Below are 26,816 nucleotides of genomic sequence, written 5' to 3' on the forward strand. Positions count from 1 at the left end.
CCCATTGTGGCACACTAGAAACCAATCCAACTAGTATACAGGAGGATGCAGTTTTGATCCCTGGCCTCGTTCCGTGGTTAAGGATCTGGTGTTGCTGTGAGCTGTGGTGTAGGTTGCAGACAAGGCTCAGATCCTGTGTTGCTGTGGCTGTGGTGTAGGCCAGATGGCTACAGCTCTGATTCATCTCCTAGCCTGGGAACTTCCATATGCTGCAGGTACAGCCCTAAAAAACAAAACAAAATCATAGTTTTCATCTCTTAAAATAACTTTCACCTATTGAAAGATCATTATTGGAGTGTTGGTTTTAATTTCAGAGAAAAAAAAATGCATGGATGCACTTAAAAGCATGAATTCACAAGACCAAACGTGAGGGTGGCATGGCATAAAGCATAGAGCCTAGAGTCAATAGGATTCTGAAAAGGCTTTTAGGAGCTCCCCTAAAAAAAATTCATTGCTTTGCCTGTCTTTGCTGCAGCTTTCTTGTCTATACAACAGGAATAACTCAAAGGCCTGTCGAGAATTGAATAAGGTATATTCAATGGGTATAATAGGCCCCTGATAACTAGGGGTGGAAGAGAGGAAGGATCTCAAATTTTCTAACAAACATTTGTGTAGAAAGGAGGCATTTGGTCATTTGGAATCATTTAACAAAAAAACAAGGCATTTCTAATGTATTACTCATGAAGTTTGCATAGTGTCTGGTAAATTGTAAGTTGGAAGTAAGAGGAGAAAGTAAATGGGCACCTACTCTATGTCTGATATTACACACATCATATCTGATCCTCACAACCATTCAAGGTGGTGTCACCTTCATTTTGCAGCTGAGGAAACATTTCATTTTGCCCCAGATCCTGTAGCTAGTAGGTGATAAAGCAGAGTTTTCAACCTAAATTTTTTTCCTAATACTGCTTTTTCCACTACAGATACCCTGTTACCCACAGTCCTTAGAGAAAGCTCAGAATCTAATAGGAAAGAAAGACTTACAATTTTGATAGTATAGTAAGTGGCATTTGTGGATACACTATTGGAGCACCCTCTATCTGCCAGTCATACATACAGCCTAATCAGAGGTTTCTTTGGCAAGGCAATGAGGACCTAGGAGGTGGGAATGGGAGGTGGGGAGATCAGAGGTTTATTCAGAAGAGCCTTGACTGGGGACCTGTGGCATGATGGGATGAGGTACAAGCTGTCCAGGCAGGGCTTAGAAGATGGGGACAATAGAGTCTATTCAGGAACCTGTGAGGGACCCTCTGGCTCAAGTAACAAATGACTTCCCAGCCTACTCAGGAAAGGCTTTGGGTGCCCAAATGTAGACACAGTGGACAGCAGGGAGCCATTGAAGGGGGTATAAGAGGACAGATGTGTTTGGAGTTTGAGAGAAATAATGGGAACAGTGCAGGTAGAGGTGGAGAGGGAGCAACAAGACTGGAGATGGATGAGGATTTGAACTGAGGATGTGGCAGCAGGGAGGAAAAAGATTCAAGAGCCGTGTAGGAAGCATAATAGCAGGGCTCTCTCTCTCTCTCTCTCTCTCTCTCTCTCTCTCTCTCTCTCTCTCTCTCTCTCTCTCTCTCTCTCACTCACACACACACACACACACACACAGACACGGTTGTCACCACCTCCAAAACTAGAGAATGGAGAAATAGCCAATTTGCTATACTTAGCCACATCCTTGGGAGGACTAAAGAGTTGGTTACTGCTTTTATTATATTTATAATATATAAATTAAAATTTACTCTACATAAATACACTGAAAATTGGCACAATGGTTTTAACCTCTCCACAGCAGTAGTCCCCAACCCTGACTGCATGTTAGAATGACCTGGAGAACTTTAAATTGCAATACCTGGGGCTTGGACCAGAGCTGCTGATTTACTTGGGCTAGGGTGGACATATGCTACTAAAAGTTCTGCATTTGATGCTGGTGTGTATAAGGTTTGTAACTCAGTGGTCCAGAGGTGATGAGCCCAAGCAACATAGACCAGCCAGTTATCTGCTCCTGAGCTAGCATGACCCACACTTGGGATGAGTTGGGTCTCCAGAGTGCCCGGGTATATTGCATTTTGTGAGAATGACAGTTCTCTTTTTGCCAGTTTCTCTTTAGCTGTCAGAGAGTGAATGAATGTTCAAGTTGAGACACCGAACTCACCATTTCAGAAAGTCTGAATACACCCACATTATAGAGACCTGGGTGTTATATATGTATGACTGGCTAAGTATGAGGGTGGGAGTTATGTGAGAATCAGTAAAATATTTTAAATTCTCCTCCCTGTCACTCTTTTATGGGCCTCCTTATTTCTCTGATGCTTTATACAAGTTGAGCCCCACACAGAGGTGTAATGAAAATAGTAAGCTAAAGTCCACCCAACCCTTTGATTCCTAAGACACTTGTTTTGAATTAATGGGGGAGCCTGAGCTCTGAAAAGTCCTGCTTAGATGCTATGAGCCATTGTACATGATGGAGTTCTACACTCTCAAGAGATTAACTGAAGGGCCATAAACATGGCACAGGTGTAATTAACCAACTAATTGCTTAGGTTGGGTGTTTACCCATTTGGTGTCAACTGTAGACAGTTAAGGTCTCTGGTTTTATTACTGTCATTATGGAAAGAGATGGATTTCATAGGAATAGACAGTTCCCAGCTTAGGAAGGAATGATGTTCCAGCTTTGCTTCTAAATTGGTTGTTGGCTATTTAGAATACACATCCCCAACACTTCCATAACTAGTGTGCAAATGCATGTTTATCCCAGAGGTATTATTAGAGATGATTGTTTTCCACTCATTAGTAACCATCTATCAAAGAAGAGGCCCAGCTTATAAATAAGTTTGGTGGAGTGACTCCACCACCAGAGGAAGATGATACTACCCAATAGACCATGAGTTCAGTCTTCAGGTCTTCTCAGGGTCCATTCATGCCCAACTATACATTAAAGTAGAAGCAGGCTTCCAGAAGCCATGCCAAAATGGAGCAGCTCTAAGCCAGTTTCTACCCTAGGGTTCTTTGAGGGCTTCTTGTGTTTTCTCATCCACATCCCAGCCTCCAGTGCAGAGCTGCTCAGCCCAGTCCTGCCATCGTGAAAGAGTCAGCTGAAATGAAGCTAACACCTAAGATCAGGTCACCAGGCCCTCTTCTCCTCTTCATCTACAGAGATGAGAGGAAAAGGATCATCGTATGAGCTTCTCAGCAACTCTGAAGCTCCAGAGTCTTCTTAGACTCTATCCCTTAATTGCTTCAGGGTCTGAACAAGGTGCTATAAGAGAGAAGATAGGCCTATATTGGGACCTTTAAATGCAACCTCAGTATCAATGTGGAAGACCATAAGATCTACTGGAGACATTTAAAGGAGGCCAAAGTAAATTAATATATCATTGTTAATATATTACAGTTAATATGCCATGTTCCTAAAAGGAAAGACTTGATGTAAATATCAATTTTTCCCATAAATTTTAATCAAAATCCCTAAGGAAACATCTTAATCATGATGGATTAATTGGAACCAGTTTTACTCTCTCACCTTAAACAGGTAAAAAACTCAAAAATAGGCATTAAAATGTTTTTTAGACATGCATCCATGGTTAGTGCAGGAGAGTAAACTCCAAAAGGAGAGAAACAGGTGAGCCAGTTCACTGCCTGTTTCCAGGCCACCATGAGGAAGGAGTGGTCTCCTGACTGAGAAGGCAGAGTGGAGAATTGGGGAGGCCAAGGTAGCTAGAGTCCAGGGGACAGAGTACCAGAGAAGAGAGAGCCTCACAGAGCAGGAGGGGAAGGAAAAAGCATGCTCTGGAGAGCTAGAGAAAGGGACCCTCAGGTCTTCATCTGAGCACTGATGAGCATGTATAGGTGAGGAAGATGCCTGGGGCTGAAGAGAAACCCACCAGCAAAGGGCAAAACTGTCACTAGAGCATGCATGGGGCCAGAAATAGTTTGTGTTCCCATCAGCTAGACTGAAACAACCATGTAATACAAGGGTATTTTCTAAGATTAAAGGTGGTTCCGGTCATGCCTAACAAAGCATAACGAGCAAGCCTTTTTAATTTTGAAAGAAAAGTACTGTCAACTTATAATTCTATACCCAGCAAAAGTCTCTTTCAAAAACAAAGATGAGATTTAAAAAAAAACTTTTTCAGGCATGCAGAATCTGAAAGAATTCAACACCAGCAGATCTGCACAAGAAATGTTAATACAAGTCTTACTGGCAAAAAGAAAACATTAGATGAAAAATTGTATCTGCACAAAGAATAGAAAGTCCCAGAAACAGTAAAGATATGGGTGAATATAAAACACATCTTTTTTTCATACTTTAGATCCAAAAGATAATTGAAATTGAAAATTTTAAAAATAATTGACCATTTAAAGCAAAAGTAAAAACAGTGTTTACGCAGTTTAAAACAGGTAAAAAGTAAATTGTGTGGCCATAATAGCAAAAAGATCAGGAAAGAAAAAATGAAAGTATACTGCTATAAGTTTCTTATACTGTATTTGAAGTATAGATTATGATAGACTAAAGGCATATCCTATAAACTCTAAAGCAAGCACTAAAAGTAGTATCATAAGAGAATAATAAAATTACTAAACCTCAAAGAAAGCAGACAACAAGGAGAAAAGGAAGAAAGGACTACTAGCACAAGTAAAAAACAGAAATTTGATACATTTAAACCCAACTGTATCAGTAGTCAATTAATTACAAAATTCACCCAAAGATACTTACCAAGAATAGCTAAGAATTTTTTGAAGTATGGACCCAGGGAGAACATATTTACTTTTCCATCTGCCAAACATACTGTGGAGTTCCTGTTATTGATAATACTGATGCAAGTATTGGCAACTTTTTTTTCTGTAAAGGGCCAAATAATATTTTAGGCTTTGTGGGCCAAATGGTCTCTGTTGCAACTATTCAACTCTTCCATTGTAGTGTGAAAGCAGCCACAGACAATATGTGAACAAATGAGCATGGCTGTCTTCCAATAAAACTTTAGATACAGGCAGCAGGCTGGATTTAGCCTACTGAGCTATGGTTTGCCAATCCCTGATTTAGAACAGTGTAATAGGCCTAAAGTGGACCAAATATAAAAAAGGAACATAGTATATGAAATAGATGGCATTTCAAATTATAGGAGCAAGGGTAGATTATTCAGTAGTTAGCACCAGAAAAATTAGCTGTTTCTTTTAAAAAAATAAAATTATAGATATCAACTTTATATCATTCATAAAAATAAGTGAATTAAACATTAAAATTAAACATGTTTAAGTGAATTAAACACTAAAAAACTATAAAAAGGTATTTATAAACTTGGGGTTGGGGAAGTTTTCCTAAAATAACATAATTCTTACAAGTTACAAAAAACAAAGTTGATAAATTTGAAAAGAATTTTAACAACTTTTCAGTATAGTACCTCAAAATAGATGTCACCTAAATGTAAAGAGAGACATAGGGAGAAATATCTGCTACTTTTAAAACAAATAATTGGCATCTATAACATACAAGAGCTTCTTATTTATAAATCAATAAGAAAATCAAAACAAAACAGTGGAAATATGAGGGAAAATATTGTTGGGCAATTCACAGAAAAATAAGTTGCTATAAAACAGTTAATAAACACATGAAAAGCTAGCTGTTCAGCTTCACCAGTAACAAAGTAACCAAACATATGCTTTAAAAAATTTTTTTACCTATTGACAAATCAGCCAACCAAACTGGCAAACGTCAAAACAATTGATAATAGCCAGTGTTTGTAAGACTGTGAAGAAACAGACTCTTTAATAAATTTTTATAGGATTATACATTAGCAGTGTAGGTCAATTTTGAATAAATTCACTCAACTCAGCCATTTATTCTAGATATTTATCTTACAGAAATAGAAACATGTTTTTAAAAAAGACTTAACAGTATTTATGTGAAGAGAAATGCGTAGTATGATCTAAATGTCAGATGAATACTGGCACAATCTTACTGTGGCATAGTATGCAGCAATTAAAAATAATAAGTGGTTTAGGTGTAGAGACATTAAAAGATCTTCAGCATTTGTTGTTAAGTATGAAAACAAAGGCATATAATGCAGCACATTAGTATAGCATGCAAAAAGACAAAGTATGTAACTGTATGTGTATGTTTAAATGTAAATAAGCGCATGAAAAAAGGACCTTAGAGGGACATCCAACAAACTAAACTATGGGTAACTCTGAAGAGGAGAGTGATTAAAGACAAGGAAGGAAGAGGGACTTACTTACCTTTTTTTGTTTAACTCCATATTCTTGGAAAAAACAGGGATAATGCGGGGAGTTAAAAAAAAAAAACTTTAGAAAAAAAATCTATTGTTAATATTCTCAAAGAGGTAGAAAATATTACACTCAGAAAACTGGAGAAGATCACCATAAGGATACTGAGAATTACCAGAGCTCTTCAAAATATCATCAGCAAAATAAATGTTCCACTGGGGGGAGTTGGAAGATAAATACCTCAGAAAGCAGAACAAATACATCCAGCGGCAGATGTTAACATACGCATGAATGCAATAGGTAGCTTATGTCCACACATGAAATGAAGGGAAAATCTTACAAGAAAAATTTTCAGAACTGAAAGATAGGCATTTCCAAACTGGAAAAAATTGCAAGGAGTGCCTATAAAGTAAGTAATAAAGACCAATCTAGAACATGAGATCATGAAATTTTAAATACTAAGGGTAAAGCTCTTACAAGTGTCCATATATTCCCTCCCCCACCCTGTTTGAGTTTTTTTTTTTTAAAGACTTTATTATTATTTTAGAGCAGTTTTAGGTTCTCAGCCACACTGAGGGGAAGGTACAGAGATTTCCATATACCCTCTGCCCCATACATTATAGAAATTTTTTAGAAAAAAGAAGGATGGGTGAAGGAAGGAAGGGAGAGAGGGAAGGGTAAATGGGGGAAGGAAGAAAGATAAGGGAGAAAAAGAAAATAGTCATATTTAAAGAATTGAATCAGTACTGTCAACAGCAACACAGTCAAATAGTCATATTTAAAGAATGGAATCAATATCGTCAACAGCAACACAGAAACTGGAAGACAATGAGCAATGCTTTAAAAATTCTTAGAGAAAAAAATTTTCAACCTAGAGTTGTATAATAAGTTAATTACGTGTAAAAGTACAACAAAGACATTGAAGTCTTTTAAAATGTATCTCCCATATCTTCATACTCAGAAAGCCACTGAAGGATGCACTCCCACAGAATAGGGGAGTGAATCAATGAAGAGGAAGGTAGATTGAGATCCAGGAAACGGGATCCCACACAGGAGAGAAGCCAAGGGATGACACGAGTTGTCAGCTGTCCCTGCAGACTTGGGGAACAGCCAGTCCACATAGAAGCAGGGAGATGGAGGGTTCCAGGAGGGGCATCTCCGGGGGAAAGAACACCAACAGCTCACTCAATGTGTTTGACCAAGGAGAACAGGATATTGAGAGGGGTTTTATAGTTCTGTCAGGAATGTGGGAAATGTTGATGATACACGCACAGAATACCTGAGCAAACAGAAAGAGGAAATTAACGCTGAGAAAAAATACAAGAAAAACATAATCGTAGTATTCTACAATTGGCTCAACAAATAACATTTGCATAAGCATAATGTAAACATGGTATAATATTGATAACTAAAAATAGGACATAACTATTGGGAGGGGAGGGAGATTCTAGAAGGGGTGGTGAGACAGGCAGAGCATGTGTGTGTAAAAGTTCTGTCTCCTCATATTACATGATAGGAAATTGACAGATAAGATTCCAAATTGGAAAAGAGGCATATATATAAGAATGTTACTTACTTAGAAATATGGAGGTAAATACTTTTCTCCTAAAACCATCTCAAGTTGAAATTATTAGCACTGGGGGAGGGAAAGAAGAGGATGCTGTTTTTTTTGTCGGAGGCTTTGTAGTACATTTGACTGTGAAATTATGGAAATATATTTTTTTAAATGTTTTAATTCTTTTTAAGGAGGTAAAATCAATCTCAGTCACTAGCATAGAACCCTGGGTTCCCAGAGACCCTAAAGAGAACAGGACCAGTTCCTAAAGAGAATGGACACTACTTGGGTGGGTGTCAATCTTCGTTTTGAGGAGTGGGGTGTAAATTTGTCTTGAATGAACAGAGTACCTGGGCACCGAGTTCAGAAGGTGGAATGGAGAGGGAGGCTCTGTTGTTTTTCAGATGGATGACAGGGGCGGGGTGGCTCTTCCTGCAGCACATGCAGGCTATTCTGGGAAGTGTTGGGATGCTGGTGAAAAGGGCTTGGGGGAGTCACAAGGGAGTTGTTTGCAGTGAAAGCACCAGAAGGTGAGGTGGGTCTCCCTCCCTGCACAGTGGGAGGCGTGGGGTTGATGCCCAGTGAAACTGATCTGTCTCCCATTTCTGTGGTGAGAACAGCCAGCAGATGGGTGTCTGGTAACCCAAAGCCTTTATTGAACTGGCCCAAGTCAATCGTTCCACCTGGCATGGAGCTGGGGGCCAACTCAGGTTTCAGCCACAGACTCCTGGGGGATAGTACCCCAAAATGGGGCAGAAAACTGAACCTCAGGCGTGGGGTGGGGGAAGCGGGGGAGGCACAGAGGATGTCAGGACAGAAGGAGAGCTAAGAGATTGTTGATCAGTCTGTCCCCTAATTCAAGGGTTCACAAACTGGAATGAGTCTCAGAAAGAATCAAAGAAACATTTCTAAAAGATAGATTGATTTCCAGGCCTCCACACCATACCTACCATGGCTTAGGGTAAGGCCAGGATTCTGATGCCACCACTCATCCCTCTGCCTGCCCCTGGGAGCTCATGAGCCAGCCGGTTCCAAACCATTCCTGGCCGTGACTCCAAGGCAGTCCTTTCTCTAGTTGAGATGTTTCTCTTCTTTCTTTACCAGCAGTTCAGATGCAAGAGAAACTCCCTGAAATACAAGGAGGGAAAATATATCTCTGGCAGGGGTTTGACAGCATCTGTCAGCTGTGTTTTTTGTTTTTTATTTTTTTAGGGCCTCACCAGCAGCATATGAAGGTTCCCAGGCTAGGGGTCTAATCGGAGCTGTTGCTGCCGGCACACCACAGCCACAGCCACAGCCACACCAGATCTGAGCCACATCTGTGATCTACACCACAGCTCATGGCAATGCTGGATCCTTAACCCACTGAATGAGGTCAGGGATGGAACCTGCCACCTCATGGTTCCTAGTCAGAGTCATTTCCACTCTGCCATGATGGGAACTCTGCATCTGTCTGTTATGAATCTGTGCTGAAGCAGAAGCAGGTGCTTCCTGGGAGGTGCAGGAGCAAAGCTCTCCTTTAGACTGTTGCCACTTTTATCCCCATCATTCATCTTCAGTGAGAACCCCTGAAAGGAGACTGAGAGGTTCAAAGACAAGCCTTTCTCCTTTGACAGCCTCCAGGGTCTGAGAAGTAGGAGCAGGAGCCACAGGATCTGTGCTTTTGCTTGGCACCAAGAGAGGGCACCAGAAATGACGATGCCTCCACAATGGCCTGGATTCAGTTATGGAAGATGCAAGCTCTGCTGCTGGAACCCATGCCTTCTCCTCCCCCAGATCACACAGCACTGGGAGGGTCTCAGGAAGAATGCTGAGAGTGAAGAGTCAAAAGCAGGCAGGGAATTGTGGCTGGATTTATTTATTTTTTATCTGAGCCTCTAGATGCTGTATTCAGGCTCTTGATGTTTTTCCCATTGGGTTCTAATCTCTGTGGTCACAAGGCCCTTCCCATCAAGGCCGTCCTAATCCAAAATCTAAAACAGATGTTCTATGATCAAGACAATAGATGGTAAATGAAGAATCTGAGGATCAGCTGAAACTTATCTTTAAATATTGCAGGTTATAAACTTCATGAGGGTGGAAACCACGCCTTTCTCACTCACAACTGCCTCCTGAGGGACCCTCACCACCTGGCATGAAAAAGGGGCTCAATAAAGGGTGGGTTTAGCAGCGGTCCAAGTTCTGCCACCATGGGCCAAGGTGCTAGGCAGGCCCCAGGAAGTCCTCCCCACCAGGAATGATCTTCCTCTTCCTTCCAGGCTCAGCTGCATGACCCCCGCTCAGAAATGGTCCCTGAACACCCTGTTCAACATCGGGCTCTTCCATCACGTCTCTACCATGTAACCGTCTCTAGTTCTCCGAGAGCAAATGTCACAGTCTCCAACTCTGGTTTTCTAATTCATTTATTAGTATTTTATTACCTGCCTCCTATACCATTAATAGCAGCACTGCCTAACCCTCCACCCACAGCACCTGAAACAGGTTCTTGGCCCCACAGGCACCCTGTGAATTTGAGTTGAATGAATGAAGCAGCATTGGATTATGCGAACAAGAGAGATGCTTCTCTCCATTCTAAAATGCACGTTTTCTTGGAGTTCCCGTCCTGACTCAGCAGAAACAAACCTGAGTAGTATCCATGAGGACGCATGTTCAATCCCTGGCCTCACTCATTGGGTTAAGGATCCGGCATTGCTGTGAGCTGTGGTCTAGGCCAGCGGCTACAGCTCTGATTTGACCGCTATCCTAGCCTGGGAACCTCCATATGCCATGGGCGCGGCCCTAAAAATACAAAAAATAAAACGCATGTTTTATTGTTCTGGACCTAGGTTGCATCTTACAGTGAATGCGCATGTTTGAGGGTGTGTTTCGCTCCCATTCCTACCTGAAAACTCTTTCTTAGTGTATCAAGTACGCATGTTGGAAACCATGTCTTAGCACCAATGCAGGACAGCAAACACTATCCTGAGCTCTGTAGCTTAGCTATCTCCAAACCCAGGACACTCTTTCTGAGCAATGAGGAGGAGAGAGGCACATCAAAGGGAATCAAATAAGGAAACCAGTGCCCAGGAACAGTCAGGAGGAATGTAAAGCATAAAGGATGTCAGTAGAGGTCAGGGCGGGCTGCCAGTGGTCTTCATTGGGCACTGAGCTGTATGAATTTCTCTTCCTCTCCTGCCTCCCCCATCCCACTTTGGTGTTGATTAATGTGCCAGAGACCACGCCTCTGATGGCCTAGAGTCCTGGGGTGGCAGGACACATGGGCCTAGTCCTCATGGAGTCCTGGGCATGCACAAAGCTGAAGGCTCCACTCAGGGGCTGCTTGGATTGGAACTTGAAGCCTTCTACCAAAGTGTGGTTCTGCAGCAACTGCTTCAGAACCAGTCAGAGTGTGCATAACACGCAGATTCTTTGGGCCCAACCCCTCCACCCCAGAATCAGCCTCCATAAGCAGTGCCCAGAATCTGCTTTTTAATAAGCTCCCCACCCCCCAAACACGATTCTTATGTGAGTGGTTCTTAAACTTAACAAATGAAAATGAAGGAAGTATATGATTCACAAAGGGAATTAACTCAACTCCAAGCAGCTTCTATTACAAATGAGAAAGGAATCCCACAAGCCACTGCTGGAGGCGCTCGGGTCTGGAGTGAGGTCTCGTCAGCAAGGCAGGGCCTGGGGGCAGAAAACAGAGCTGGGCTCCGGAGCGTCCGCCTCCTGTTCTTGGCTGCAGCCTGACCCCTGGTGGTCAGAGTGAGTGGTTTAGTACAAAGGACCCAGAACCTTTGGCTATTTGGGATGCCAGGAAATGTTGTAACAAACTCCACCTCAGCAACCAAAGGCTCTATTGCCAAAACTAGGATGATTTGAGGAGGAAGATATTCGTATGTTATGGATTTTCCAAATTCCTTGTTTGACCTCCATTGTTGACTCATCCTGTCAATGCCCCTCCCCAAACATCTCTAGGTTGCATTTTAGCTACATTTCTGCATCTCATCTGAGGGAAGAGAGCAGGACAAGGAGTTTTGTTTTTTGTTTTGTTTTTTTAAGGCTGGAGATGTGGCCAGAATTCGCAAACTAAAAACAGGTCACAGGTGTACCCACAGTCTCCCTAATGCCGCTGCCTTTTCCTCATCAGCCCAGGTCCACTCTGCCTCTCACCCGGCTGGCGCACCTGAACCCACAGAGGAGTGAGTGAGCCCGTGAGCCGGCCTCACCGTGGCAGCAGTCCTCCCTCTGCCCACCTGGTAAAGGGAGGCTCATTTAGCACCAGGACATGGAACCTGTCAACTTGCTGAAGCTCAGCCTCTCCCAGGATGCAGGTGGTCATGAAAACAGGTAATTTAAAGAAGTCTCTCCAGTAATATACCACCCTCTCCCTCTCCTTTTTAATTCTTAGGCATTTGTAACAACAGAAAGAGATTATCAGACTTGAATGATGAATAAGAGTGTGTGTTTGCATTTCCAGAACTGAAATACAGAGCTCAAATCAGTGACTGCAAAAAAAAAAAAAAAAAAAAAAAGCTGAGTTATTGTAAAGAAGGTAGCAAATTCAGAGAGGGGAAAGTTCAACCCAGAGTCAGTGGAAGGGAAGCTCTGCCTGAGAGGCAGGACCTGAGTTGGTTCAGGGTTGACTCTTCAGGTGTTTGCACACTTGTCTGAGAGCTCTCTGTAAGGAAGGCTTTGAGCTGAATGCTAGGAAGTCAAAATAAATAAAAATAAGGCCTCTGACTCCTCCCTTCAAGTTCTTAGTCTTTCGGGAGGCTGTGGAAAGTCATAGGAGCCAACAACTATCACACTATTTGGACTCTGATTTTTTTTTTTTTTTTTTTTTTTTTTTTTTGGCATTTTAGAGCCCCACCCACAGCATATGGAAGTTCCCAGGCTAGGGGTCAAATGGGAGCTGCAGTCACTGACCTACACCACAGCCACAGCAATGCCAGATCCTTAACCACTGAGCAAGGCCAGGGATCAAACCCACATCCTCATGGATACTAGTTGGGTTCATTCCTGCTGAGCCACAACAGGAACTCCTGGACTCTGAATTTATGTGGCATGTTTAGCTCTTTGATTTGCTGTGTGATTATCATCATCTCTCTTGTTTGCCAAACCCATAGAAGTTTACTTCATTCTCACCATAATCCTAACATTATTTACTACTTTCCCCTTTGTATAAATGAGGAAACTGACCCCTTAGGGAGAACAGATATTGTATCCAAGATCAAATAGCTGGGAAGTGGGGGAGCCGACCCAGCATGAGCCTGACTCCAGAGCTCACTGTCACCCACTAGGCGACAACATCCTCCAGGGCCTCCCCCTCTAATCTTGTTCTGTGCTCTCACATCCTTTCCTCCTGTCTCTGAGGATAAGGCCCATGGCTGTCAAAGCTCAATCGTCACTTCACCCCTCCCTTCCCGTTGTTAGGACCTGTCCATTCTCCTCCTCTTCCTGCACCCTCAGTTCATCCCTTCTGCGCGTTCCTTCCCCTCAGCCCGTGAATGTGCTGAAGGCTCTCCTTCACCAAACAAACCCACAGACAAAACATATCCAAAGCTTCCTATATCACATACCTATTAGAACAGCTAAAATAAAACATAGTGACAATACCAAATGCTGGTGAAAATTGAATCTCTCCTAAATTGCTGTTGGGAATGCCAAATCGTGCAGTCTTGGGGAAAGTAGTTTGGTACTTTCTCATAAAACGAATTAAATATACACGTACCAGATCATACAGCAATTGCATTCCTAAGCATGGATGCCAGAGAAATGGAAACTTAGGCCACAAAAACGTCTACATGATCTTCGTCACAGCTTTATTTCTAACAGCTCCAAACTAGAAACAACCCACATGTCTTTGAGGGGGTGAATGGCCAAACTAATGGTGGTATATCTGTATAATGGAATACTACTCAGTAGTAAAAAGAAACAAGCTCTTGATACTTGCAACCATGTTGATGTTGTGAAGAGAGCTGAGTGAAAAAAAAAAAAAAACCCTATCTTGAAATGTTATATAGTACATATGGTATATAGGACCATTTATGTAATACTTTCCAAATCGCAAAATTACAGAGATGGTGAACAAATGCGTGGTCACCAGCGGTTGGGGCCATATGCAGGAGCTCTTTGTGGTGAGGGAACAGTTGTGTGTGTGATTGTGGTGGTGGTTACACAAATTTATGCAGACGATAAAGTTGTATAGAACTATTCATACACATATACATATGCGTGCATGTAAAAACTGCTAAAACTTGAATAATATCTGTAGGTTGTATGGATGACGATTTCCTGGTTTGAAAATACATACTCTAGCAATATATGATGCTACTCTTGGGGGAAGCTGGATGGTGAATACATGAGACCTCTCTGTACTGCTTTTGCAACTTACTTTAAATCTGTAAAATTAAGTGTTTTTTGAAAAGTACATGTACTTAGCAAACAAGGTCCCAAAGCATCCTTGACCCTACATCCAGTTGAGCCCTGCTGGATCCCCAGCTACAGGCCACCATCCCATCTCTCTTTTCCTCATCTCACCCAGTGCCATCCTGAAGGTAATCTGCCCTCACCATCTCCACAGCCTCAACTTCCACTCACTCCAGTCCACTGCCATCTGACTTCTGCAACCTCCCCTTTGCTAAGGAGAGTTTTCAGTTTTTAGCTTGCAGGCTTTTCTGCTGCCTTTGAAACCACTGAATCCTTCCTCCTCGGACTCTAATCATCCGGTGGCTATGGCAATGCACTCCCCTGCTTTTACTTAAACCTCTCTGACCACTCCCCCATCTCCTTTGTGGACTTCTTTTCAATAGCTTCTCGTCTTCTACTTAGCCCTAACACTGATGTTAAGGGATTGACACTGACCCACTGCTTTTCTTTTTCTCATTCTATTCCAGAACAACCTCCTCTGTTCTCCTGGGGGTTTTTTTGTTTGTTTTGTTTTCTTTCCTTCTTCTTCTTTTTTTTTTTTTTTTTTTTTTTTTGCTTTTTAGGACTGTACCTGCGGCACATGGAAGTTCCCAGGCTAGGGGTTGAACAGGAGCTACAGGATCTGAGCCATGTCTGTGACCTATGCCACAGCTCATGGCAATGCCAGATCCTTAACCCACTGAGCAAGGCCAGGGATTGAACCTGCATCCTCCTGGATCCTAGTCGGGTTCGTTAACCACTGACGCATGTTGGGAAATTCTTCTCCTTGTTTTAACTGCACGATCTTGTTGCTGTCTCCCAAATCAGTATCACTAGGCCCTCAAGCTTTGGCTGTATCTCTCCCCTGCCTACGGTCATCTCTCCCACATGTCCTCTGAGCATCTCAGACTTGACATGCATGAAACCAATTTCATCACCTGTCTTCTAAATCAGCTTTTCCTCCTGTATACAGGAAACATAGGGGTCACCCTTGATCCCACACATTCAGTGGCTTAATGGGGTCCTCTTGAATGGGCCTACAGGCTCATCTCTAAACTTTTACCACTGTCTTGGTTAGGCCACCATCATCTCTTGCTTGAATTACTGCAACAGCATCCCAACTACATACAGGGAAATCCTTCCTAAATCTGTCCTCCACCTTAGGTGTAGAAAAATCTCTTTAAAAGAAGAAACTTCATCAAATTCTGTAATGGTCCAGCCCATTACTCAGAGGCAGAACCCCAGCCTTTTACTTTGCACACAGGCTCCTATATCTAGCAACTGACTGCCTTTTGCAGGGGCTGTGTATCCCTGTGTTTCATCTCTAGCACAACAGAAGTTCCTGATGTGGTTGCCTGCATTTTACTGTTCCTCACTCCCACCCACTATGCAGTGCTCTCCTAGAAGAGGGTCTTTCCTCATCCCATACCCACCCCTCCACCCACCTAGGCCTATCTCCTCCTGCTCTTTGGGAACCATCTCTACCCCCTCATGTTTAGATTGCAATTATTTGCTATGTATCTGTAGCACGTTTCCCCAAAATTTAATAGGAAAGAAAATGATACCAGATTTAGATGCAGGCCTTAAAATCACTTTCAGCAATCAAAATATTATCCTGCTTGCACAGTGAGATTTAGGAGCTACTGAGAAGGTGTGACCATACTTTAGTTTCCTTAACATGCCTTTCATAAGCTGTTAGAGGAGAAAGGACAGGGACGGAAGAGGATCACCCTACCAGCAGAGGGCGACATGGAGCCATGGCTTGAAGGTGAGCAGGACCATGGAGGCCCAGGCCAGGTGTGTCCAAGGTGAGATGGAGATTAGAATCTGCTCTCTTAAACCTATATCAGCATAACAACAACAATAAATAATGTCTGAAGTGAAGGACCTGCAGCAGCAGAGAACATGGGGCAAAATGTAAAAATTATGCCATTATTATTACAGGAAAAGAGATAAGAAACTCACATCTTCATGGAGTAGAAAAGGAATTCAGGAATTCTGAAGTCTAGTCAAGGCTCAAATAAATCCTCAAGCAAGGGCAGAGGCTCCACTTGTAGCCCATTTTGGAGTCATGAGCTCGACAAGAATATGGACAAGGAGGAATTTTACAGGACCAAACAGAGACACAAAGACAAGTCTTTCAGCTTCCAAGTAACCCCCTGTGTCTCCCCACATCAGTCTCCCCTTCTCCGAGCATCTCTTGTGCCTTAGCAGACTCTCCTTGCCTGCTCTTTGGCTTGTCCTTACCATTTTAAGAGTGAGGGAGGAAACTTTTTTAAATGAATGCATTTCCATCTGATTTGAAACGTGCCTGGCTTCAGACTTCCACTAGCCTTTCTCTTCGGAAAGAAGAGAGTTGTGTGCCATCTTGTGGTGGAGGGCTGCCACAACAACAAGCATGCACCCATAGCATCCTGCCCAGTCCAGCACCAGGGTTACCTGAGGTACAGCTCTAAAAAGGGTCCTGGGTCAGGACTAATAGTCAGAGTGCACCAGTGGAGGAACCCTGGGGACTGAACGGGTAATTAACAACATTAGAGTAGAATCCAAAGGGATTTTTCCTGATCTCCCAACCAATATGATTTCCTCTCTAGATGCCTTTTTCCCTAGTTGATAAATGAATCCTGATTCATGGCGGTTTAAAAAAAAAGATCTTGCACAGTGGCAAGACTGACCTAAGCCACCTGGTATCTAATCCCTGGCCCCCCCCCCCCCAATCACAGATGAGCCAGGCGAAGCAGCAACAGAAAAGTGGAAAGGGAATTGAACTGGGGCCAGGAGCTTCCTACTCAAGCACTTCTACAATCTGGCCTGGTACCCTTCAGAAACTGTTGTCCTAGGCACCTTCCTGTGTCAAGTGCTGCCCACGGTACTTTCCTGTTTCTTCCTCATCATCATCCTATGGAATAGTGGGTGCACATGTCACAAAACAGGCTCAGCAAGAAGGAGGGAGGGAGGGTCTGTCCAAAGTCACAGACCCAGGGATTGATGAGTCAGGTGTAACTCCAAAACATATGGTTATTATTATTTTTTTTTAAATTATTGGCATGTAGTTGCTTTATAATGTGTTAGTTTCAGGTTACAGCAAAGTGGTTATCTATTTTATATGTAGTAGTGTATAATTTATCCTTCTCCCCCGACCTTTCCCCTGTCTGACTTCACTTAGTATGATAATCTCCAGGTCCATCCATGTTGTTGCAAATGGCATTTTTCATTCTTTTTTATGGCTGAGTAATATTCCATCATATATATATGTATCATACCTTCTTTATCCATTCCTCTGTTGATAGACATTTAGATTGTGTCCATGTCTTAGCTATTAAAATAGTGCTGTCATGAACATTAGGGTGCATTTATATTATTAAATTATGGTTTCTTCCAGATATATGCTGAATCACATTATAGTTCTATTTTTAGTTTTTTAAGAAACCTCCATACTTTCTCCATAGTGGTTGTACCAATTTACATTCCCACCAACAGTGTAGGAGGGTTCTTTTTTCTCCACACCCTCTCCAACATTTATTGTTTGTAGATTTTTTTTTTTTTGGTCTTTTTTGCCATTTCTGGGGCCACTCCTGTGGCATATGAAGGTTCCCAGGCTAGGGATCTAACTGGAGCTGTAGCCGCTGGCCTATGCCAGAGCCACAGCAACGCGGGATCCGAGCCTCGTCTGCGATCTATATCACAGCTCACAGCAACACCAGATCCTTAACCCACTGAGCAAGGCCAGGGATCAAACCTGCAACCTTATGGTTCCTAGTTGGATTCATTAACCACTGAGCCACAACGGGAACTCCTGCTTGTAGACTTTTTGAGGATGACTTTTCTGACTGGTGTGAGGTATTACCTCATTGTAGTTTTAATTTGCATTTCTCTAATAATTAGCTATATTGAACATCTTTTCATGTACTTTTTGGCCATCTGTCTTTTTGGGAAATGTCTTTTTAGGCCTTCTGCCCATTTCTTGATTGGGTTTTTTGAGGGTTTTTGATATAGGTTGTCTTTTTTTTTTTTTGGCCATGCTCACTTTTGGCATGTGAAAGTTTCCTGGCCAGGGATCGAACCTGCACCACGGAGGCAACCCAAGGCACAGCAGTGCCAGTGCCAGATACTTAACCTGTTGAACTCTGAGATGGTCTCTATTTATTTGTTTGTTTATTTATTTTTGTCTTTTTAGGGCCACATCCATGGCATATGGAGGTTCCCAGGCTAGGGGTAGAATCGGAGGTCTGGCCACTGGCCTATACCACAGCCACAGCAACTCAGGATCCGAGCTGTGTCTGCGACCTACACCACAGCTCATGGCAACGCCAGATCCCTAATCCACTGAGCGGGGCCAGGGATCAAACCTGCATCCTCATGGATACCAGTCAGATCCATTTCCACTGAGCCACAATGGGAACTCCTCTATTTTTAAAAATGTATTTTCTTATCATTTTTGTCATGTGACTCTGTGTGTGTGTATGTGTGTGTGTGTGTGTGTGTGTGTGGTGGGGGGTGCTCACACATAGGCCAGGCAGCTTGAAATTTATTATGTCCCTTGATGGCTGCCCAATTTCCATCTGAGCGCTCAGCAAAGCCAGAGACCTTGGGCTGTTAGTTTTTAATCCCCTGTGTGTTCCCGTTTCTCCCCATCTAACTTGGTTCATAAAAACATTTTAAAAGATTGACCACCTGAGCTTCAAAAACCATATACTTCTATTTCTGAAGATAAAAGGTAGAGCCTTGGAAGAGGACACTGTGTGCAGGATTAATAGGAAAATGGAGCCCTTCTCAGAGAGGACAAGATGCTGTCCCTGCCTGATGTACTCACTGCTTCTCTAAGGGCTGCCACTATAGGGTCCTGCCCACTGCAGCTCCTTGTGGATGTGTAGGGCCTGTTAGGCTCAGATCCTGTGTGGCTGTGGCTGTGGCTTAGGTTGGCAGCTGGAGCTCTGATTCAACCCCTAGCCCAGAAAACTCCATATTCCGCAGGTTCAGCCCTAAAAAGCAACAACAACAACAACAATAAAAATGTGTTTCATACTATATATAAAATAGATAAACAACAAGGACCCACAGTATAGCACAGGGAATTATATTCAATATCTTATAATAACCTATTATGGAAAAGAATCTGAAAAAGACTATATATGTATAACTGAATCATCGGGCTGTGTACCTGAAACACACACATCATTGTAAATCAACTGTACTTCAATTTTTAAAATTTTAAAATTAAAAGAAATGTTTTTAAAAAAGAAATGAGAAATGTGTTTGAGATTACTCAACCATGACTGGAATTCAGGCCTTTTCTTAAGAGCAACTTTATTGACGTGTAACTGACCTACAGTAGACTGCGCACATGTTTAAATTAGGGTTTGGTACATTTTGACATGTATGAAATGGTGAAACCATCACTGCAGTGGACGTAATGAACATATCCATTACCCTCATTAATTTCCTCAGGCCCCTTTGGAAACCCTCCCCCTTCCGCTCGCCCCCACCTTTCCCAGGCAAAGTGCCTTCTGTCACAATAGTTTTCATCTTATACAATTTTATACAAATGGAAACATAGAGTATGCACTCTTTTTTGTCTAGCTTTGTTCGTGCAGCTTATTTACCTTGAGATTCATTCATGCTGTTGTGTATATCAGTAGTTCATTCTTTTTTATTGTTGAGGAATTACCCCTTATCTCGATAGACCACAGATATTTATCCATTCCCTTGGTGATGGAAATTTGGACTATTTCTATTTGGGGGCCATGATGACTAAAGCGGCTGTAAACATTAATGTGCAAGTCCTTGTGATGGACATAGGCTTTCATTTCTTTTAGATAAATGCCCAGACATGGACTATTGGGGTACGTATATGTTTACCTTTTAAAGAAGCAGCTAAGTGGTTTCCACGGTGGTTGTACGTTTTACAGATCACCAGGATATGAGAGTTTCAGTTTCTCCACATCTTTGCCAGCAGTCAGTATGGTCAGTCTTTCCCATTTTACACATTCTATTAAGTATATAGTAATATCTCATTGTGGATTTAATTTGCATGTCCTTGATGACTAATGACGATAAGGATCTTTGCAGATGCTTACTGGCCATTCCTGTATCTTCTTTTTTTTTCATTTTTGAAGGTTTTATTAAAGTACAGTTGATTTACAATGTTGTGATAATATCTGCCATACAACAAACTGATCCAGTTTATAGATGTACACACACGTTCTTTTTCAGACTCTTTACTCATTATCTTCTTTAGTGAGGTATGTATGTGTTCAAATCTTTTGCCCATTTAAAAAACTGGGTTGTTTGTCTCTAAAGAGTCACAGCCCTTTGTTTCCTAATACTCATATTTTAAAAAACATTGTTTCTTTTTTTTTCTAGTTTGTTATTATTTTAGGCAAGATTGTAAATCTAGTCTTTGTTATTTCATCTTGCCTGGAAATGACAGACTAAGAAACCAAGGTCTTTGACCCCAAAAGCTGTGCTCTTTCCTTAAGAAGCCCAATGTTAGAGAGAGTGATTATGATCTCACTTTAAAAAATAAGAAAAAGGTTTGTTTTTTTTTTTTTTTTTTTTTTTTTTTTTTTGCTGTGTCTGTGTCATAGGCTGGTGGCTACAGCTCTGATTCAGCTCCTAACCTGGGAACCTCCGTATGCCGTGGGTGCAGCCCTAAAAAGACAACAACAAAAAATTTTTTTTATAAAAAGCTAAGTGGGAGTTCCTGTCGTGGCACAGAGGTTAATGAGTCCGACTGGGAGCCATGAGGTTGTGGGTTTGATCCCTGGCCTTGCTCAGTGGGTTAACGATCCTGGCGTTGCCATGAGCTGTGGTGTAGGTCAAAGAGGCGGCTTGGATCCCGCGTTGCTGTGGCTCTGGCGTAGGCCGGCGGCTACAGCTCCAATTCGACCCCTAGTCTGGGAACCTCCATAGGCCGCAGTTGCGGCCCTACAAAAGACAAAAAAACAAAAAAAACCCAAAAAAATTCCTAAGTTACTTCCTTCAATAAATACTGAAAACCCTGTCCCTCACACCCTGATGAGAGGTTACTATACATTAATTTTTAAATTCCCAAGTGTGGATTCTCATACACTAAATCTATTACTTTTCTTCAGTTCTTTATTATGGAAAGTCACAAAAAACCTAATCTCATGTCAAATTAAGTCATTTGGAGGCAGTGGAAAAGGTGCTGAAGTTGTGACTCTTCTGTGATTTTCTAGTATAGAAGACATAGCCAGTAGTGTGAAAAGGACAAGTTTTTCTGACAAATCTCATCCTGTCTGCAAATGAAGGCGGAATCCAGGACTGTGGGCTATTGGAGGTTCTAAGCAGAAACCTTAATGATTTACCATATATCCTTAGCTTGACTTCATTAACTCTCTTGAAATGAACCTCTTGGGAAAGCTAATCTAATGTCATCCATTAAATAAGAAAAATAGAAATTAGATCATTAAAGTGAAGGTAGCTGGTGCCAAGGCGAACAAAATAAAAAAAAAAAGGCTTTTATTACTCTTCCTTATTTCAAAGCAGCCCTTTAATTAAGATTTCTTTCACCAGCAAAGCTAATTTCCCAAGTTTATACAGCCAGCATATTTCAATTTACACTTCTAGAAAGTGGCCCTTTTGCATTATAGGGAATTTATGTTTATTATCCAGGAAGGAAATGAGGCCTAAAGACCCGGGAAACACCTCAGTATAGTGGCCCGATGATTGGCCTGCCCAGCTCGAGCAGACACAGTGGACAATAACATTTTCTGTTCCTTGGACCAAATTTAGTATTATCTATTCTTCACATCAACAGCAACTCAAAGAAATATCATCGTCACTCTCAGGCTGGCTCTGAATTTTGAATGTGTTGATGAAAGCAGAAGCCAGAATACTGGTAACATTTCCACTCGCCGGCTTCCATGAAGATGGGGCAGCGGGAATTCAATAACTGTCCAGAATATTAATTGAAGCTTCAGCCTGACAGCAATTGATCACTGGAACATATAGTCCTGACCAGCTGCTCTGCTCTCCTAGAAATGACTTAATTACACAGTTGGAACAGCTGCTGGAGCCAGCCAAAGACACAGGAAAAAACAACAACAACAACAGTTAAAGGAGAAACAAGGCAGGATTAATTTGTGGTCTAATTGATTAAGACCTTCTGCTGTCATCCTTTGCCAAGCCACCGAGGCTTCACTTTTTAGAAAATGATTACATACCTCCAGCCACTCTTATTGCTTTGGGTGATTTTGCAGAAATCATAACACTCCTCCAGGAATCATTAAGCTCTTGTTCCAAGCAGGAAAGTCTTCCCCAAGAGTCTGGGGCTAGTCCACAGGGTTTTGGCTTCTCTCTGGTGGTGGTAAGCCCCCTTCCAAGTGGCTACATGTGCTCAGGGTCCCTGTCACATTCTGCCCATCTCCCCCCCCCTTCCCCTTCTTTTTTCATCTTCTTTCTTCTCTCCTCTCTCCATCTTTCCTTCTCCCTTTCCTTGTCACCCTCTGGCTCCTGGACTGAGGCTGAAGGCAGGATGTCCGGGACACAGCCAGATCTGAAGCTACGGTCAACGCACTTATGGGGCAATCTGTATCCATCACTCCTTTAACCCTTACAAGAACCTCAAGTGGAGGCATTGCTCCCCATTATACAGGCAGAGGAACTGAGACTGAGAGATGTTATGTCATTTATGTAAGGCCATTAAACCGGTAATTAAGCACTTTCTGTTTCAAAAGCTCTCACTTGCCCTGTGGTACTAAGACTGGGACTCTGCAAACCCAGACTCTGCTTTGTCTGTGGCTCTTGGTTGGCAGGTGAGAAGGAGAGTCCAAGGCTGGATGAGGGAGAAGAGACTCTCTTTGTCCTGTTCAATTCCCGGTACTGTCAGCATCATTCCAGTCATGGTTTTTTGCCTCACCAGCAGTCATTTTTCACTTTCCTGGAAGCAGCCCCTCAGAAATACTGGCATCAGTCAACTGGGACCCCTTTCACAGGGGTCTGGGTCCCAGTTATAAAAGGCTCCCGGGTTCCAATATCCTCATTCTCTCTGCTTTGCTCCACCAGCCTTGGGGGCAGGAGCTGCTTCCTAAAGTTACTATCTCTCTGGTGTCCCCGTGTTTCCTTTTTACCTTTTCTGTCTCTGAAACCCTTTTAACCAATGACCTCTATTAAATTCTTTTCTGTTAAAATTACTAGTTTGGCTGCTGACTGCTGCACAGAAGAGCAACAAGATCAAAAACCAGTATGTCTGACTCCAAATCTAGGCCCTTGATTTTCATTCTGTGTTATTCCTCCCATGTCCACTCCCATTGGCAACCTGGAGACAAAGATTCTCTGCCTGATCAAACTTTATTAAAGCTCCTGAACTCCCCCTAGGCCATCTGGGCACTGCCTTGTAAAATCCAGTGTTACCAAGAACTCTACTAAGCCAGTTTCACCATCCCCACCCTGACCCTTGATATCTGATCCACTTTCCTCATCCTCCACCATCTCTCAGGTGATGTCCCATCACCCTGGCCTGCTTACAGCAGAATCCTAGGTCACTTGAGCAGGAACCCCTTTCACCTCTAATGTTTCCTCTTAGTAATTTTACATCCAGTGACAATCCTCCCACCCCCCAGTTCTTTGGCTAGAAATTTCCACTTGCCTTGAGCCCAGTCTCTTGTCTTCCTCTGAAAAATCCCATTGCTGTGGTCCCTTGCACCCTCACGATGGTCCTGAGTAAAGTCTAACTTACCCTCTTTAACAAGGGTCATTAAATGACTTTTCATTAACACTGATGCTCAAAAATCACTTTGAATCAAGTGTAACTAGGAACTCAAGGTACAGTCTTCGGGTACATTTTGGAAGAAAAGTTCTCTACATTGTCACATTGATGATTGGAGATTCCACCCACTGGGAAATGGTTTGGAAAGCACCTGGCATACTATACGTGAATACAATAGCCTCAGCTAAGTAAGATGGAGCTTGGATTAATTTGTTCCCAAAAAGATCACAGAATTGACACATTTGCAAGTCATAGCAATAATGGGAACTTACCATCCCTCTGAGTTCCAGCTGGAAATCTCATGTGCATAAAAGCAGAACACATGATATATTTTTTGACCGTGTCTTGCTGATAATTTCATTTTACAGAGGAAGAGGAAGAAACAAAAGGAACTTTTCTGCTAGATTTAATTCTGACCTTCCAGGAAGAACAGATCATTAGTGCAGGAATAGAGGAACCTGGGGCCCTGGGAATCAGGGAGTGTCTTTCACATGGGGGATTAAAATGCCCAAGAAAAGCAGTTCTGGGGAGGCTCCGACATGAGTCCTAAATGTCAGAGCACAGCTCTCAGAAGCCTGGAGTTAAGGGCAGTCAAATCCTCTAACCAGACAGTCAGAAAGGGAAAGGTGGGATTTCAAAAATAAAATACTGGGGATATAAGAGGGTGGCTCTGGATGAGGAGTGAAGGGAACTGGCCTCCAAAAATGCCTTCGCAGAGAGCAGTTTAATGAGCTTAACATACCAAAAGGCAAGAGATAGAAGAAGTGTACAGCCCATGATCTGTGAATGCCTCCTTGTTTTAGGTACCGTCTAGAGGTGAGCAACCCAGGTCCCTGCCTTCTAAATAGCTTATGCTCCCAGGGAGCAGACAGACCATAAGCCAATAAATCAACAATAACCCGGTAAGCATATGAAGCATGACAGGTAAGTACAATAATGTTATTTGTATGTGTGCACTGAAACAATTGTAATTGACACTATTCTACCATTTTTGATGATTTCATAGAGTACCATCTATAGTCCTGTTGGAGGGTGAGATTCTACATAAGGTTGTGAGAAAAGGCCTCTCAGAGAAGCTGGCATCTGAGCAGAGACCTGGACCCATTTGGGGAATGAGCCATGTAAAAACCATGGGAAGGAGTTCCAGTCATGGCTCAGTGGTTAACGAATCTGACTAGAAACCATGGGGTTTCGGGTTTGATCCCTGGCCTTGCTCACGGAGTTAAGGATCCGGCATTGCTGTGAGCTGTGGTGTAGGTCGCAGACTCTGCTCGGATCCTGCGTTGCTGTGGCTCTGGTGTAGGTTGGCGGCTACAGCTCCGATTAGACCCCTGGCCTGGGAACCTCCATATGCCATGGGAGCGGCCCAGAAAAGGCAGAAAGACAAATAAATAAATAAAAATAAAATAAAATAAAATAAAAACCATGGGAAGAGTGTTCCCGACTTAAAGGAAAGCAAGTTATAAGATTATGAGGGGTGCGCAACATAGATTTTCTGGAGAATGATTGCGCCACAGGCTTTAAAAGACATACTGAGACCAAAAACAATAAGAAATGTGGAAGCATCAGAACTGATTCATACAACAGTTCCTTCTTGCAGAAAACTCTCAATTGACCACATTAAATGAAAACAAACATTTGCATATTTGATAAAGAAACTAGACTTTTCTTTGTAAACTTTATAGAACAGACATGATTGAGAACAACTTTTAGAATTTAAGAAATAGCACAAATTCTTTTTACTTGCTTAAAATAAAAGCAGCAAGAGAATTGCAACTCCTAAAGCAATTCTTGGCAATGACCAGCAGTATTCTTGACTTTTTATTCTGATTTTGATGATGTTATAAAGCCCAGATAATAAAGAATGTTGTGGGAAAAAAATAGGTTAAAATGACCTTAATTTTAATTCTAATTATTGTGGATATGGAATAATTCTTTTCACAGTTTTCAAGCATCACTGGTCATAATTTGTTATTTTGATTTTTGTCATCTTTTGTAGAATTTGAAATATAGATACAACAAAAACTGTTATGCCAACTGTGAATTTTTTCATTATTTCTAATGCCATTTAGATTCTGTCCCTCTATGTACTCTCAAAAGATTGAAACCTGTTCAATGACTCCTGATTTTTTTTTCATTTTTTAAAATAATTATTTTTGAGTGATTGTTTTCCTGTAGGAAAATAATTGCTATTTACATTGCAAAAAAAAAAAAAAAAGATTTTCAGGGGTAAGGAACATCAAGAAGCCCAGTGTGGATGCGGTAGAGGGTGGGGGCAAAGAACAGTAAGAGATAAGATGACAGTGGCAGCTGGAGATGGAGACAGGTCATATAGGGTCTTACATGCCCTACACGTCATAACAAAGATTTTGAGTTTTATTCTGGGAATAAAATGAGAAGCTCTTAGAAGTATGAGAACAGAGGTGTTATGATCTGATTAATATTTTTAAAAGATCAGTCCTGGGAACTAGTGGAGATTAGCCTGTAGAGGAGCAAGCATGGAGGCAGAGTGACCAGTTAGAAGGTCATCGCAGGAATCCAAGAGGAGCTGATGGTCCCAGGGAAGATTGTTAGCCGTGAAGCAGGTGAAAGCAGTAGGCCTTCGGATGTATTTTGAAGGTAAATGTGGCAGGGATTTGCAGATTAAATTGCATATAACTGTTGACAATGAAGGGTCAAATATTACAATAATAGTTGTGGTCTGAGCTACTGAATAAATGATGGAGCCATTTACTGGACTAGGAAAGACAGATGAAGGTGAACATGAACTTGAGTGGAAAAAATAAAGAGTTTGATTTTAGGCATGTTCAAGGCAACATTCTTCTCAGATTTTCAATTTGAGATACTGTGGGCAGTTGGATAAACAAATGTAGAGTTTTAGGAAGAGGAAAAGACTAGAGATACTCTTTTTGCAGT

At 42.1% G+C, this 26,816-nt stretch overlaps 1 long non-coding RNA gene across 1 annotated transcript; it reads right to left on the bottom strand.

Annotated features, from left to right (window-relative positions):
* LOC106509105 lies at positions 180 to 23,178 on the bottom strand. Its single transcript, XR_001306366.2, has 3 exons — positions 22,357 to 23,178; positions 8,728 to 8,905; positions 180 to 7,501 (listed from the first exon to the last, which is right to left on the bottom strand). It is a non-coding gene; the product is annotated as an uncharacterized LOC106509105 (long non-coding RNA).

The sequence above is a fragment of the Sus scrofa genome, chromosome 1 (genome assembly GCF_000003025.6).
Source record: "Sus scrofa isolate TJ Tabasco breed Duroc chromosome 1, Sscrofa11.1, whole genome shotgun sequence".
Taxonomy (NCBI): domain Eukaryota; kingdom Metazoa; phylum Chordata; class Mammalia; order Artiodactyla; family Suidae; genus Sus; species Sus scrofa.